Genomic DNA, 17,832 nt, shown 5'->3' on the forward strand with positions numbered 1-17,832 from the left:
GGACCTACTAAATTCTATATGCATCTCTTAGATTTAATTGTCTCATAAGCAACTTGACATATATATAAGAATTCAGTACTTGGCAGAAAATAGGCATTCAATAAATATATTTTTTTTTAGTTGCAACAGTTTAAGTGAAAGGAAATTAAGCCGGCATAATTCATCCAAGGCAGTATGTTTCAACTCTTCAAAGAAAACTGTTCCAATTGTATTACATATGATTCATGCATTGGATAGTACGTTCTGTCTGCTAACCTAGCAGCCAGTGTTTAAGTCTATGCCACACAGCATAGATGTGGCCGAGACTAAAATCAACAGTTCAAAGAGAGAGAAAATGGCTCGGAATGGTCTTTCTGATAGAATCTTTTTTTGGGTTGTCACTTCTTTGGCACTATTTTAAAAGGCTTATTTTCAATTCATTTTGATAAAGGTTTAACTGAGAGGCTCAAATTAAAAAATCTTTCGTTTGGAGGTATTCATGAAAAACATCATACATAAAAGAGAGAGAGGTATGGGAAGAAATCAGACAACTGTTAGCCTGGGACATGCACAGGTATGATGGGTTCAGTCTTTGAGCTAATACTTCATTATGGTTCTCATGATGTTTTGAAAGGTGAATGGAAAAAGTAATTATATATAGTTACCATTAGGATAAAACATAATTCTACTTATTTCATTTAACAATTCTTACATAGTTAAATAATCCACACATTATTATTTTAAAATAACTGTGCTTTATAACTGTCATAACTTTATAACTGTGTTAAATAACTGTCATATTAAAAGTAACTCCACAAAAGTTTGTTTTATAAATGAAAGCAACTTCTAGCAGTTACTTATTCTTTGAACTAAGGAAAAGATTTTGGTACCTCTACATTATTACAAGATTCATAACACACATGAATTTTGACAATCTTTTTTGACTGATGATAACTAGTGAAATAAGCAGGGTGACAATATGTAGCCTTGATGTACCCCTTTCCCGATTTGGAACCAGTCTGTTGTTCCATGTACAATTCTAACTGTTGCTTCTTGACCTGCATACAAATTTCTCAGGAGGCAGGTCAGGTGGTGTGGTATTTCCATCTCTTTCAGACTTTTCTACAGTTTGTTGTAATCCACACAGTCAAAGGCTTTGGCATAGTCAATAAAGCAGAAATAGATGGTTTTCTGGAATTCTCCTGCTTTTTTGATGATCCAAAGGATGCTGGCAATTAGATCTTTGGTTCCTCTGCCTTTTCTAATCCAGTTTGAACATCTGGAAGTTCATGGTTCATGTACTGTTGAAGCCTGGTTGGAGAATTTTGAGCATTACTTTACTAGCATGTGAGATGAGTGCAATTGTGAGGTAGTTTGAACATTCTTTGGCATTGTCTTTCTTTGGGATTGGGATGAAAACCGACCTTTTCCAGTCATGTGGCCACTGCTGAGTTTTCCAAATTTGCTGGCATATTGAGTGTAGCATCATCTTTTAGGATTTGAAATAGCTCCACTGGAATTCCATCACCTCCACTAGCTTTATTCGTAGTGATGTTTCCTAAGGCCCACTTGACTTCATATTCCATGTCTGGCTCTAGGTTGGTGATCACATCATCGGGATTATCTTGGTCATGAAGATCTTTTTTGTATAGTTCTTCTGTGTATTCTTGCCACCTCTTCTTAAGATCTTCTGCTTCTATTAGGTCCATACCATTTAACTTATATGCAGATTATAATGCTTATTTAACTTATATGCAGAATACATCATGTGAGATGCCAGGCAGGATGAAGCACAAGCTGGAATCAAGATTGCTGGGAGATATAACAATAACCTCAGATATGCAGATGACACCGCCCTTATGGCAGAAAACAAAGAACTAAAGAGCCTGTTTATGAAAGTGAAAGAGGAGAGTCAAAAAGTTGGCTTAAAACTCAACATTCAGAAAACTAGCATCATGAGATCCAGTCCCATCACTTCATGGCCAGTAGATGGGAAACAATGGAAACAGTGAGAGACTTTATTTTCTTGGGCACCAAAATCACTGCAGATGGTGACTGCAGCCATGAAATTAAAAGACTCTTACTCCTTGGAAAGAAAGCTATGATCAACCTAGACAGCATATTAAAAGGCAGAGACATTACTTTGCCAACAAATATCTGTCTACTCAAAACTATGGTTTTTCCAGTGGTCATGTATGGATGTGAGAGTTGGACTATAAAGAAAGCTGAGTGCCAAAAAATTGATGCTTTTGAACTGTGGTGTTGGAGAAGATTCCTGAGAGTCCCTTGGACTGCAAGGAGATCCAACCAATCCATCCTAAAGGAGATCAGACCTGAATATTCATTGGAAGGACTGATACTGAGGCTGAAACTCCAATACTTTGGCCACTTGATGCAAAGAACTGACTCATTTGAAAATGATGCTGGTAAAGATTGAAGGCAGGAGGAGAAGGAGCCGACAGAGCATGAGATGGTTGGATGGCATTACTAACTCAATGGACATGAGTTTGAGTAAGTTTTGAGAGTTGGTGATGGATAGGAAAGCCTGGTGTGCTACAGCCCATGGGGTCACAAAGAGCTGGACATGACTGAGCAACTGAACTGAACTAAACTGTGAAAAGATCCCATGAATTCTGTATGAAGTTACATTATAAATTAATACAGTGTAAAGTGTGCTTTTCTTCCCATTTACATATTGATTTATTGCTTTGATATCAAATGTATCATTAACTAATGTGAACATAATTCCAAAAAAATATTTAAATGATGAGTACAAATTGCTGGTCAAAAGAAAATTATATTTGAGGACTAGTTAATTCTTATGTATACAATTTATGCATCTCTCTTAATGTGTATATCAAAAAGAAGTGTTGCATATTAAACTAAGATTATTAGACATAAACTAAAATTATGTCTAAGAATCTTAGTTTGTTTCCCATTCTTAATACTAATAACCATGAAAAACTTCAGGGAGAAAAAGCTCACTATTAATAGCAGTGGATTTACTAATATAATATTTAAGATGAAATATTTATTTCATGTACCTTGAAAATCTCACATAGCTATGATATTATTGACTCTATTTTATAGTCAAAACATGAGAATTAGAAAAAAATTAATGGTTTACCCAACATCACATGTCTATTTTTTTTTGTTTTATTTTATTTTATTTTTAAACTTTACAAAATTGTATTAGTTTTGCCAAATATCAGAATGAATCCGCCACAGGTTTTGACACAGTAGTTATTCTGGCCCTAAGTGTGTATGTTAATTCAGAATTTAAATCTTAGTATCTGATCTCTATTCCAAAATGTGCCCAAAAAAAGGACAGAATGCTGATGCAGAACGGTCATATTTCTGTTCTTCCTTTAAAGTCACGTCCTGGGTGTTATACCATGTTATGTCTCATGAATGAAAATGATCTCTCCATGACCATGCCCACTCTCAAGTTAATTCTTGTTAGCCACTAGCCACCCAAAAGTCAGATTGGAGGTAGTATCCTCCACATTGGAACAGTATTAACTATAACTTAGAGGAAAGAACAATGAATGAGAAGTCAGAGTCTCTGAGTTCTAAACTGGATTCCATCAAAATACTTGGTTCAATAATGGATGAATCAGACCAGCTGGCCTCTGGATGTTTCTTTCCTCAGCTATGATATAAAGGATGGATAAGTGGTCATTAATGTCTCCTCCCAGCCACTGATGTTTTTGTTTGTACAGATCTAATTGGCCAGACCACAATTCAATGCATGTCCTTCGCCTCACCCTTGGAATGAAAAAAGAACTTTGACACAGTAAGCAATTGGCACGACAAAGTAAGGTATTGGTATATTCCAAAGTTTGTCATAGATGTGAAATAACTAAAAGAAGAGAGGTTTGGTTTTAAAAATTTGATCATCCAGGGTCAAGATTTAGATGGTGAATAATTTCAAACAAACTGATTTTATTCAGAATATCATTTTAGTGAATCTGCATACACAGCCTTATATCCACTGAGGACAAAAGGTCAAGGGTTAGGCCCACTATCAAAAACACTGCTAGAATGGAGATGCAGAATAGAGAACAGACTTATGGACAAGGGTGGGGCAGAGGAGGGAGAGAGCGAGATGAAGGGAAAGCGCAGCATGGAAGCATATGCACTAACATATATAAAAAGATTTGTTGTTATTGTTCAGTTGTTCAGTTGTGTCTGACTATTTGTGACCCCATGGACTGCAGCATGCCAAGTTTCCCTATCCTTCACCATCTCTTGGAAATTGCTCAAACTCATGTCCATAGAGTTGGTGATGCCATCCAACCATCTCATCCTCTGTTGTCCCCTTCTCCTCCTGCCTTCAATCCTTCCCAGCATCAAGGTCTTTTCCAATGTGTCGGCTCTTTGTATCAGGTGGCCAAAGTATTGGAGCTTCAGCTTCAGCATCAGTCCTTCAAGTGAATATTCAGGATTGATTTTCTTTAGGATGGACTGGTTGGATCTCCTTGCAGTCTAAGGGACTCTCAAGTATCTTCTCCAACATCACAGTTCAAAAGCATTAATTCTTCAGCATTCGTCTTTCTTTATAGCCTAACTTTCACATCCCTACATGACTACTGGAAAAACCATAGCTTTGACTATATGGACCTTTGTCAGCAAAGTGATGTCTCTACTTTTTAATATACTGTCTAGGTTTATCAAGGATTTTCTTCAAGGAGCAAGCATCTTTCAATTTCATGGATGTGGTCAGCATCTTCAGTGATGTTAATATTTAGCCAATAGAAATTTGCTCTATGACTCAGGGTACTCAAACTAGGGCTCTGTGATAACCTAGAGGAGTGGGAAAAGGTAAGAGTGAGAGGGAGATTTAAGAGGGAGTGGACATATGTACACTTATGATTAATTCATGCTGATATATGAGAGAAATAAAACCAATATTGTAAAGCAATCATCATCAATTAAAAATAAATAAATATAAAGTCATTTAAAAAAAAAAAAAAACACTGCTAGAGACATCCTAACAGAGTTAGGCAAGACTCAAAGTAATATGTTGTGGCTGTTGGTGAAACACAAATATTTGGTATTAGGCTATGTCCCTGTAGAGAATCTTAGTGGGATGTTGAAGAAGAGGCCCACTTCCTGGAGGTGTGGGTCACTAGCTCAGAATCAGGACCTTGGAGCTCTTAATTCTATCTGTGATATTTGACTTTAGCTAAAAAGTCTTGAAGGTGTCCTTATAGTTTCTTTATCAGAAAATAGGCTTGCTGTTTGTATAGTACCACAAGGAAATTTTTCTAATGCAGTAGGCATAATACTAATGTCATACAGGAAAATGTCACTGGCTGAAAAATATTTAATATCACTGATTTAGTTCTATTTGGGACTGTGTACTTAAAACTTTAAAGAAAAATAAAACTTTCAGAGTTTCATTCAGGTAAATATACCAAGACAACTATAAATGACAAGATTTCTTGAATATAGAGAAACAGAAATGAAAGTAATCTTTTCAAGAGAAACGTAAGGAGTGATTTTCAGAAAGTTGTTGTTTAGTCACTAAGTTGCATCTGACTCTTTTGCAACCCCATGGAGTGTAGCCCCTCAGACTCCTCTGTCCATGGGATTTCCCAGGCAGTGGAGTGGGTTGCCATTTCCTTTTTCAGGGGATTCATCCCAACCCAGGGATCAAATTCGTGTCTTTTGCATTGGCAGGTAGATTCTTTACCATGAGCCACTGGGCAAGCCCATTCAAGAAGGTGGCCAGATGCAATTTTCAAAGGATTTGCTCTATGTCCTATGAATTATTCTTAGTAAATGTTTAGATAGTGCTTTTCAAGGCTCTCTGAGGTCTATTTCTAAAGGAATATACATAATCACCATCTAGATGGTTGCAAAGGTTCTGGCCCTACCATAATGATTTCTAGTTTAGTAGGAAAGCTACCACTTAATTCTTTTGTTCAAAGATCCTGGAAATAGGGTTGACCATCAAAAGACAAACAGCAGTATCATACATAACTGAGCAGAGAAAGCATATTTCAGAAATGCTGCTGATTTGAGAGAAAAATGAAAATCAATACACTTTAAAGACATGCTCAAGAGAATTCTATCTTGTTCATGAAATAGTAAATGCTACAGCAATACAGAAATCAGTCAATGTTTAGTTTTTGAGGACATACAGGCAAGGTATCCTTCTACACTGCTTCCCAATAAACACAGTATGATTAAATTTTGCTATTTTCGCTGCCAATAGTACCCATTCCAAACTCCCCAATTGAAACAGTGATATGTATACAATTATCCGATAAGTAAAGATTTGTCATCTAAACCCCTCCATATAACTTGGATTTTCCATTATTGTTCTTGTTAAAAAGGTACCACAATCGGGATCCAAGGCAACATTCTGGTGTCACATTCCCTTGTCCCTGGGATTGCTAAAGATCTTAACTTCTCTTCCATTTCATCAATTCATACAGAATTTCTCACAGGAGCATTGTGGACACTTTGCATAGGAGCACTCCATGCTTCCTAAATGTCAGTCAGAGCCCCGCAACCACAGCGACACTGGTCCCTGCACATTGCTTAACACAGGGGTTGGGAACCATGCTCTCATATTTCTTGTGACCCTCCCAAGGCAGATCCAAGGTTATCTTCTCTCCTGTATTTTTTTCTTCTCTCCTGTTCCTCTGTTAAGCCAATGTGATGTACTGGCATTTTTCTTGGCACATTGCACAGAGATTTGGTTTACTCTTTCTCTCCTTTTTTTGCTCCTTCTCATTGTCTCCTTCCCACTTTTTCTCTCTCTCACCTTCCCTCTCTCTATTCCTCTCTCTCACTCCCTATCCTTCTATCTCCAGACTCTGAGCTAATTGAGGACAAGAAATATGTGTGTTCATGTTGGTGTCTGCAGCACACAGTGAAAGGGTCTGACACAGAGTAGGGTCCCATAAGTATTGTGGAATTGAATTAAATGTTTCTGCTTTACAAAGGACTGCAGGCTTTTCCAATCCAGAAGTACTTTAATCGTGCCAACCGGTATCTCTCTAATTGCAACTCCTCAGCCAAGCCGGGCAGGCAACAGAATCACTTACAGAAAGTGTAATACAGATTCAAAGGTCCTAATCCAGAACTACTGATCCAGGATCTGCTGCAGAGAAACCTAAGCAACAGTATTTTGCAAAAGTTATACAGCAATGCCAATCCTCTTCTCAAGTGCAGCTTCTAGTAGAACCTTTTTAATTTTGTTGTACTATTAAAAAAATGGGATGATACTCTTGAAGAATGTCTTGGACCCTTTTCTATTTCAGAGGACAACCTATGAAAAAGTGGGGTGATTTGAAAAGCCTTCACAAAATAAATGCACTGAGTTATCATATATTTTTGACTATATCAGATAATGAAGCATGTAAAAAGCTGTTGTTGAGGTAACAATAGCTCAAGTTATTCAAGGATGTGGGGGAAATGCTTGGTCTAGACATACATTCTAAAATATATTTTCTCCTTTTTCTTGTAAAAGTGTTTAAAATAAACACTTCTAACAATTCCAATGCCTGGCAACCATTTCCAGACATATTTATGTTTGACAAATTCCTTTTGCACAGTCATTTGTATATTGTTCTTTTTCTTGTGCCAAATATATTTTCAAGTGTCAATCCAGGTTACGGAATTTGCATTTGGGCTTGGACTATTAGAAATCTGAGTCCTCTTTTCCTTCTCTTCCTCCTTGGAGGCTCTGTCTATCCCTTCTGTTAAGATACCTCCAGGCTAATCATGTTTATGTGAAGAAATGATCTGTAGGAAAAAGGATATGAGATTGGAAGACAATTGGGGGGATTCTAGGCTGGGAAAGCCAAGAATATCCAAATCCATCCTTGTCCTAGCCACCTCTCTTCCAAATGAGTTCCCCAAGGAAGACATAAATACAGGGAAAGTGGTAGGATAAAGTGCCACCTGAGCTTTTTTTTTTTTTTTTTTTTGAGAAGTGATCCAAATTCAAAAATAGCTGTCCTTCAAACCTGGGTCAGAGTACATGATGTCAGCTTAAGGAGGCTTCTCTCTGTGCTTTTCTTTCAGTTAAAACCTAAATATTACCATTTTACCACCTTGAGGCCAGGACGTATAGGGCAGGAGAGTAAAGAGATGAGAGTGATGGGCTTCCTTGGGTGGACAATATCATCAACCAAGCACCACAGACATTAGAAGGAAGGGAAAGGAAGTTAACTGGCAATTATCTGGACTTTATGATTAAGTGAAACAAGGGGATGAAGCAAACAAACAAACAAGACAAATAGACAAATTCCTTTGAATTTCAGACAGGATATTACCAACGAAAGAAAAACTAGGCAGCATATGTGTGAACCTACAAGACCTTCTAGAACTAACACCCAAAAAAGATGTCCTTTTCATTATAGGGGACTGGAATGCAAAAGTAGGAAGTCAAGAAACACCTGAAGTAATAGGCAAATTTGGCCTTGGAGTACAGAATGAAGCAGAGCAAAGGCTAATAGAGTTTTGCCAAGAGAACACACGGTCATAGCAAATACCCTCTTCCATCAACACAAGAGAAGACTGTACACAAAGACATAACCAGATGGTCAATATGGAAATCAGACTGATTATATTCTTTGCAGCCAAAGATGGAGAAGCTCTATACAGTCAGCAAAAACAAGACCAGGAGCTGACTGTGGCTCAGATCATGAACTCTTTATTGCCAAATTTAGACTTAAATTGAAGAAAATAGGGAAAACCACTAGACCATTCAGGTATGACCTGAAGTGACAAATAGATACAAGGGATTAGATCTGATAGACAGAGTGCCGGATGAACTATGGATGGAGGTTCATGACATTGTAGAGGAGACAGGGATCAAGACCATCTCGTCTAAGGATGCCTTACAAATACCTGAGAAAAGAAGAGAAGCAAAAGGCAAAGGAGAAAAGGAAAGATATACCCATTTGAATGAGAGTTCCGAAGAATAGAAAGGAGAGATAAGAAAGCTTTCCTCAGCAATCAGTGCAAAGAAATAGAGGAAAACAATAGAACAGGAAAGTCTAGAGATCTCTTCAACAAAATTAGAGATACTAAGGAAACATTTTATGCAAAGATGGGCTCAATAAAGGACAGAAATATTATGGACTTAACAGAAGAAGAAAATATTAAGAAGAGGTGGCAAGAATACGCAGAAGAACTGTACAAAAAAGATCTTCATGACCCAGATAATCACAATGATGTGATCACCAACCTAGAGCCAGACATCCTGGAATGCAAAGTTAAGGGGGCCTTAGGAAGCATCACTACAAACAAAGCTAGTGGAGGGGATGGAATTCCAGTTGAGCTATTTCAAATTCTAAAAAATGATGCTGTGAAAGTGAAGCACTCAATCTGCCAGCAAATTTGGAAAACTCAGCCGTGGCCACAGGACTGGAAAAGGTCAGTTTTCATTCCAATCCCAAAGAAAGGCAATGCCGAAGAATGCTCAAACTACCACACAATTGCACTCATCTCACATGCTAGTAAAGTAATGCTCAAAATTCTCCAAGCCAGGCTTCAACAGTACATAAACTGTGAACTTCCAGATGTTCAAGCTGGATTTAGAATAGGCAGAGGAACCAGAGATCAAATTGTGAACATCCATTGGATCATTGAAAAAGCAAGAGTTCCAGAAAAACATCTATTTCTGCTTTATTGACTATGCCAAAGCCTTTTACCGTGTGCACCACAACAAATTCTGGAAAATTTTGAAAGAGATGGGAATACCAGACCACCTGCCCTGCCTCCTGAGAAATCTGCATGCAGGTTAGGAAGCAGCAGTTAGAAGTGTACATGGAACAACAGACTGGCTCCAAATCAAGAAAGGAGTACTTCAAGGCTGTGTATTGTCATCCTGCTTATTTAACTTCTATGCAGAGTACATCATGAGAAATGCTGGACTGGATGAAGCACAAGCTGGAATCAAGATTGCCAGGAGAAAGATCAATAACCTCAGATATGCAGATGATATCATCCTTATAGCAGAAAGTGAAGAAGAACTAAAGAGCCTCTTGATGAAAGTGATTCAGAGAAGAGTGAAAAAGTTGGCTTAAATCTCAACATTCAGATCATGACATCTGGTCCCATCACTTCATGGCAAATAGGTGGGGAAACAGTGGAAACAGTGACAGACTTTATTTTGGGGGCTCCAAAATCACTGCAGATGGTGACTACAGCCATGAAATTAAAAGACGCTTACTCCTTGGAAGAAAAGTTATGACCAACCTAGACAGCATATTAAAAAGCAGAGACATTACTTTGCCAACAAAGGTCCATCTCATAAAAGGTATGGTTTTTCCAGTAATCATGTATGGATGTGAGAATTGGACTATAAAGAAAGCTGAGCACTGAGGAATTGATGCTTTTGAACTGTGGTGTTGGAGAAGACTCTTGAGAGTCCCTTGGACTGCAAGGAGATCAAACCAGTCCATCCTAAATGAAATCATCCTGAATATTCATTGGAAGGACTGATGCTGAAGCTGAAACTCCAATATTTTGGCCACCTGATGTGAAGAACTGAATCATTTGAAAAGACCCTGATGATGGTAAAGATTGAGGGCAGGAGAACAAGGGGCCACAAGAGGGTGAGATGGTTGGACAGCATCACCGACTCAATGGACATGAGTTTGAGGAAACTCTGAGAGTTGGCAATGGACAGGGAGGCCTGGTGTGCTCCAGTCCGTGGGGTCACAAAGAGTCCAGACATTACTGAGAGACTGTACTGTACTTAAATGAAGCCACTAAACCACTTTTCTAGGGGACTGGAAGTGGAAAGCTGAATGATGGAGACCTTTTCCAAGGTGAGGAGAGAAACTTCTAGCTCTACTGTCTTCTAGAGTTCTAAAACTGCAAAATAATCAACACTTTTCATAAGCCACGTATGTAGCAATGAAGAAAAGCCAACCAAAGTGGAAGAAGCATGGGTTTTCTAGGTACAGGTTGCTATAGCAAGGAGTAAGTCACCATTGCTTGTATTTTGGCAGAGACTCAAAAGCAGGCAGAAGAGGGACTTCCCTGGTGGTCCAGTTGTTAAGAATCCACTTTGAAGTACAGGAGATGTAGGTTTGACTCCTGATCAGGGAGCTAAGATCCCACATGCCACGGAGCAACTAAGCCAGCATGCTGCGACTAGAGAGTCCAACACGCTGGGAGGAAAGATCTCATGTGACAAAATGAGGATCCTGCGTGCTGCAACTAAGATCTGACACAGCCAAGAAAATAAATAAAAATTTTTAAAAAACAAGCAGAGGGGTGGGAAAGCTTTATAGTGGAAATCAGGGAAGGCTTTGGGCATATCCTGATTGGAGGTTCTTGGCCCAGGGATGCTGGAGGCAGGCTCACTAGAAATGGAGCATCCTGTGTGACTGGTTAGGAATGCATATTTGGCTTTGTCTAGTAGGTCCCAAATTGGAAGTCTAGACAAAAATTAAGGAAGTTGTCAGTTACCAATCAAGTCCTGATTTTAGTCTGATTGCTACAGAAGATATTGCTTGGCTTCCTGGATTATTACTAGAGATAGCAGCCTGACTTCCTACAGGTCTGACTTATTGTTGGCTGGCTTCCTGGGTTGCTTATTAAAGATAAAAGATAGGTTTCTTGGGGAGGTTGCAAGTCTCAGTTCTATTTTTTATATATGGTTGGCCATCATCTATTTGTATATTCAGTCATCACTTACAATCTTTTACTGCTCAGAGTCTGATCCCTGAACCAGCAATTTTAGGGGTCAACCTTGAACTTGTTAAAAATCTATCAAGTGATTCTTATGCAAACACACACTTGAGAAACTCTGGGTCTTAATTCACTCTCATGGTACTACAGACCAGCACTATCCTTGTTTTAAAGATTAGGAAATGAAGGCTTAGAGGTGTTTAGTGACTGGCCCAGACATGTGTCTAGTAGGTAACAGTACTAGAATGTGAATCCGGCTAACTTCCAAGACCTGCTTTTTGTCCTGAACCTAACTGGAATACTAATTTTTCTCAACAGATGACAGACTAATAAGGCCAAGGACAGCAAGATAAATTCTTCTTAATGGGAAGCACTAGGCAATGAAACGAAGTGTCAGTGCACATGTTGGTGAAGTCTTACCCAGGGACGTCAAAGTTAGTGAGCGTTAGCTCCCCAAGGCAAGGATGTTCTTGCTGGTATGGGAAATCTTCAAAGGGCCTTCATCAGAGCAGAGACTACTGAACTTTGACATGGGACATTCCTTTCTTATCATAGTGAACAAGCAGGATTATTCATCTATGACCTTTATTCTTAAGTAAGGCATATCCCTGCATGGAAAATAAAATACAGGTTGCAACAAAAGTGGAGTCATGCAATGTACACCAGGTTCCTGAATTCCTTCTTTGTCCAGAAACAATGCTCTAGGTTTTCTAATCTACATTTTAGGATGTAATGAAGGACTTGCCCATCATGCCCCAAAGAATTAATAAGTTGTGATTATATGTCACCACTGAAACTGCTTCAAATAAAGTTAGAAAATTATAAAAGTGTGTCATCAAGGAACCACAGTCTAGGCATCCAGTGAGGCTATGGTAGGGATGAAATCATTCTCTTACCTCTGAAATAGTGACTCCATTGTGCCCAGCAAGCTTGGTTGTGAATGGTAGACAACCTTTCCAGGTTCTCAACGGTCAAGTACATTATAGCAGCTCCTGGAAACAACACAGGTGAGTGTTAAAGATTAATTAACAAAAATTGGTATCATTTGAAGTTTAAGATGCAAGTAGGGAACCATTGTACTTAGGTTTTATTCTTGCTTTTAATAATCTCTCTTTGCCTGTGTTCTACTTAAAGGAGGGAAGAAATGCAATCAATTAATGTTTTGTTTTTTTTTTAAGTAAAAAGTCATATATTTTATAAGAAAAAAAGAGGAAAGAAGGGGCATTTTCTCTAAAGTTTTGTGTAACTACATTTGGGAAAAATATCTTTATTCATTCATTCTTATTTTAATACATTTATAACCAAGACACTACCCCTCATCTTTAGAACAGTAGGTATAAAGACCATAGAAATAAGTAATGCAAAGAGGGAGTGATCATAGAAATCCATCATATGATGGCAGGTGCTAATTTTTTTATTCTCTTCTCTATGAAAAATATAATCAGAGGTATCTTATTTTTTTAATTTTTATTTGTCCATCCTAAAGGAGATCAGTCCTGGGTGTTCTTTAGAAGGAATGATGCTAAAGCTGAAACTCCACTACTTTGGCCACCTCACATGAAGAGTTGACTCATTGGAAAAGACCCTGATGCAGGGAGGGATTGGGGGCAAGAGGAGAAAGGGACGACAGAGGATGAGATGGCTGGATGGCATCACTGACTTGATGGATGTGAGTCTGGGTGAACTCTGGGAGTTGGTGATGGACAGGGAGGCCTGGCGTGCTGCGATTCATGGGGTCGCAGAGTCAGACACCACTGAGCAACTGAACTGAACTGAACTGAGAGAAAAAAAAAAATCTGATTTTGGATAAACAAAGATCCAGATGAACTTAAATGAACTGTTTACTTACTAAAGAAACATAAAACACAATGCACTGAGTAAACTTTATAACAAAATTGGAATATAGCATAACTGATATGCCAGTTTTAAGTAGGAATTCACCAGTAAGAGTTAAAAAACAAAGAGGACATTTCTAATATGAATATATATATATATATATATTCCTGAATATAATTTTAGATTTTCATTCTTTCTCCATAGGATATGCAATCTCATTCCTGACTTACAGGAAAAAAACATTAAGAAAAAGGAAGACATTTCACTTCCTTTTGAGACTCAAGACTTTCCCTAGGACATTGTGTTCAGGCTCATGTTCTGTTTGTACAGAAGGCTCAATGCAAACTTTGAGGGTTATTTCTCATGTGTTAGAATATTACCCTATAGAGATAACAGACCTGGAGGTGAGCAGAGTAAAAAAAGTTCTGCTCGTCATTTTGTTCAAAGTCTACTAGAAATGTTTCTCAGAAACCCAGTCCTAAAGGAGACTTAGTTTAAAAGCCACAAATCAATGTAGAAGCTGAAAATAACGGAGTCTTTTAGTTTATAACTTTTTGTCACACACAAAAAACTGCTTGTCTTCTGTAAAATCAGTAAATGCCTCCAAAACATTACAATCCATATCTTTGATGTACTTTATCATATTTCACATATTCTTCTAAAAATTAAATATATATATATATATATGTATGCATGTATGTGTATATAAGATTTATACATATATAAGACTGCTGGTCAAATATTTTCCCAAAGCAGACAGAACAGTAAGGAAATGATAATACAAGCCACACAGAAAGCCAGAGAAGAAAAGCCTTGGATCCTGGAACCTCAAATGAAACCAAGCAAAAGTTATAGCCACACTCATTTCTTACTGGAAACACTTTGTTATTAATGGGGAGGAGAGTGAAAATAAACAGCACAGATATCATTCGATATTTAGGGTCCCCCAAATGACAGAAAGTATTTTAATTATAAACTTAGTGGACATCATTTACATTCATAAAAGAAGCCAAATTGCAATGCTATTTTTACTTTATGAATTTTGCTTTTGGTATTCAAACCCAGAGAAGGCATCATATTTCCACTTTGACTGCAAATTCAGTAGTGCTGAGGGGTACTTAATAGGTGCTGTGGTGTTTTCAGGATAAATTCAAAGAAACTTAAAGTCTTCGGTGAGTCACAAGGACAACATCTTCAAGTGCAGTGGAAAGTGCTTCCCATATGGTGTGCACTTTTTCCTATTGAAAGGATTGATATCTCAAAGCATTGATCCTCAGTATTATATCTATTTATTTTCTATGGGCTTTAAGATATCAATCCTTTCAATAGGAAAAAGTGTACACCATATGTGTAGAAATAATTCATCCATCCAACATTTTGTTTGTTTGTTTGTTTTGGCCACACTGTGCAGCTTGTAGGATCAAGTTTCCCAACCACGGATTGAACCTGGGCCATGGCAATGAAGGGCCGGGATCCTCACCACTAAGCCATCAGGGAACTCCCATCTAGCCAACATTTAAAAAAATTTCTGGTTCTCTAAGTGACAAGTGCACAATAAACTGGGTTTAAAGTTATGGTAAGAGCTAAGTCTAATTTGGAGAATACCTGTTTTACAATGTTTGTATTCCTTTCTAATTCTCAGAATAAAGTGATAAGGGTTTTCTTAAAGATTTTAAATTTAAAACTTCTCATTGTTACATTTAGAGCTTAACCAGATCCACAGACTCTATTGTTTCTCAATGGAATGAAATAATACTGACCATTACAAGTTAATGCAATTGCTTCTGGTGATAGAAGTTCTCTTCTTTAAGTCTATTTCTCAAAAACATTCTTGTTGAACTGAGAAGCAGCAAGACAAACATTGGACAGAGAATCAGAAATCTCAGTTCCCTGCTACTAACAATTTATGTGATTTCAGGCAGGCAATCATGTCACCTTACACCCTCAGGAAATGATGACGTTAACCTTTCTCTCTAAAGCCTCTTGCAGTGCTAGTGGTTTATGATCATATTATTTCTTGAAAGTTTCATCTTTATCATAATAACTGTATTAGCAACAATATCAGTAAAAATGACAATAATAAGATGAGAAAGGCATTGGGGAATAGTTGGAGTCAGGCAATGGGAGTCAGGCAATGTACAGTCTAATTCCACTTTATCAGTAGATTGTGAAATAACCTGGAATAAGTAGCTCCTCTGAGTCTTAGCTTATTTTTCTTCTTTTTTACAAAAGACTCTGATGTTGGGAGGGATTGGGGGCAGGAGGAGAAGGTGACGACAGAGGATGAGATGGCTGGATGGCATCACTGACTTGATGGACGTGGGTCTGGGTGAACTCCGGGAGTTGGTGATGGACAGGGAGGCCTGGCGTGCTGCGATTCATGGGGTCGCAAAGAGTCGGACACGACTGAGACACTGAACTGAACTGAGGACAAGAATAATGCTTTCTAATCAAATTCTACATAACTGCAGGATTTCATGAAGGTGCTTCATGTAAAACCACACACACACGCCTGGATATAAAATGATTGAAAAGAGTAATAAAATAATATGCCTGCTTAAATATGTATTTTTTCTAATTATTTTGCTGGAGTCCATCAACCCATTGATTAGTGCTGCTACATTACAAAGAAAACATGCTCTGTCATTTCTATTTAATGGGAGAATATCCTGAGATTCCCAGGAATTTGGTTTTATATATACATGTTTCAATAAATACTTTTTAAATGAGCCATGTGGAAAGGAATTGCACAATTTCAAACATTCATTTTATCAGAACTGCCTCTTTGTTTTAATGACTTACAAGAATTTACAGAAATTGAATTAGTAAAACAAAGTGATTTTAATAATATTGCTTTTTGTTTTATATATTAAAATTCCACAGAAAATTTTATGTGACTTAAGGATTCCTATTTTTAAGTTTGACTATCTTGAAAAAATCATTCTATGAGTTTTCTTTTACCTTCAGTCTTGAATAACTTTAAACCATTGACCAAAGAAAAGGTCTAGTAATTATCTTAGTGGAGAAGACAATGGCACCCCACTCCAGTACTCTTGCCTGGAAAATCCCATGGACCGGAGGAACCTGGTAGGCTACAGGGGGTCTGGAGGAGTCGGACACGACTGAGCGACTTCACTTTCACTTTTCACTTTCATGCATTGAAAAAGGGAACGGCAACCCACTCCAGTGTTCTTGCCTGGAGAATCCCAGGGACCGCGGAGCCTTGTGGGCTGCCGTCTATGGGGTCGCACAGAGTCGGACACGACTGAAGCGACGCAGCAGCAGCAGTTATTTTAGACACAGAAAAAGCAATATTCATATTACCTATCAAACGTAGTTGCCTACTGAATTTCTTCTAAGGCATCTTTGAATGTAGATAAATGTCATTCTAACCCTGGGAAAGTCCTGATAAGAATCCAAAGTCTTTATTGATAAAGAACAGTTTTTAGTTTCTAATGCAAATTCTGTTCATTCTAAATTGAGCTAGATATCAAAATGAATCTGCCACAGGTATACATGTGTTCCCCATCCTGTAAAGTTTAAAAATAAAATAAAATTAAAAAAAATTAAAAAAAATTTTAATAAATTATCTTTGATCAATAAAAAAAAAAATAATAAATTGAGCTAGAAAAAGTGGAAGCAGAGAAGAACTGATCGGAAGTCAGCCTTTTCTTGGGGAAGAACCATGCCCATCAAGCAAAGGATATTGGTGGGACCAATTCCTTTATAGGAGCAAATGGTGAAAAACACTTTCCTGTGCTGCTGTTTCACTGGGCAAAATGGCACAACCACTGCTTCCTTTAGCTCAATAACATCACCACGTTCATCTGTCTGAGCGCTTGTGCACATTGTACCTGATCATAATATATTAATACTTTTATGCTACCTCTGTCTATTAAATAGACATATTTTCACAAAATGGTAGACAAAGTTTAAGGTAGAATGGAAATAGAAGAGAAGGGACAAATGATAAAATTAATTGTTCTCTTTTTTAGAGAAATGAGGTTTTTTGTAAAAGCAGTATCCCTGACAAGTCACCAGATTTAATTCCTCATTGGATGGATCCAATTCTAGGAATTTGTAAATGAAAACACTTGTTTCCCTGGCCTTTCTTAAACTATTCATTTCCTTCATTTGGTATTTCATTATTTCTAAGAATTTTTCTTGTGAAGCATTTGGGTTCATTTGATTCCCCCCAGTGGCCTCATTTCTATCTCTTTTATAAAACTGATCAAAGCTCTAATAGTGATAGTAACGTGCCTTTTATGTTTTATAACATTATTATTTTAAGAACAAAAGAGGCCTTTTTTTAAACGAAGTTAACTCTTGTAAAAGATGAAAAACTATAAT

Source organism: Bubalus kerabau, chromosome 9 (genome assembly GCF_029407905.1).
Source record: "Bubalus kerabau isolate K-KA32 ecotype Philippines breed swamp buffalo chromosome 9, PCC_UOA_SB_1v2, whole genome shotgun sequence".
Taxonomy (NCBI): domain Eukaryota; kingdom Metazoa; phylum Chordata; class Mammalia; order Artiodactyla; family Bovidae; genus Bubalus; species Bubalus kerabau.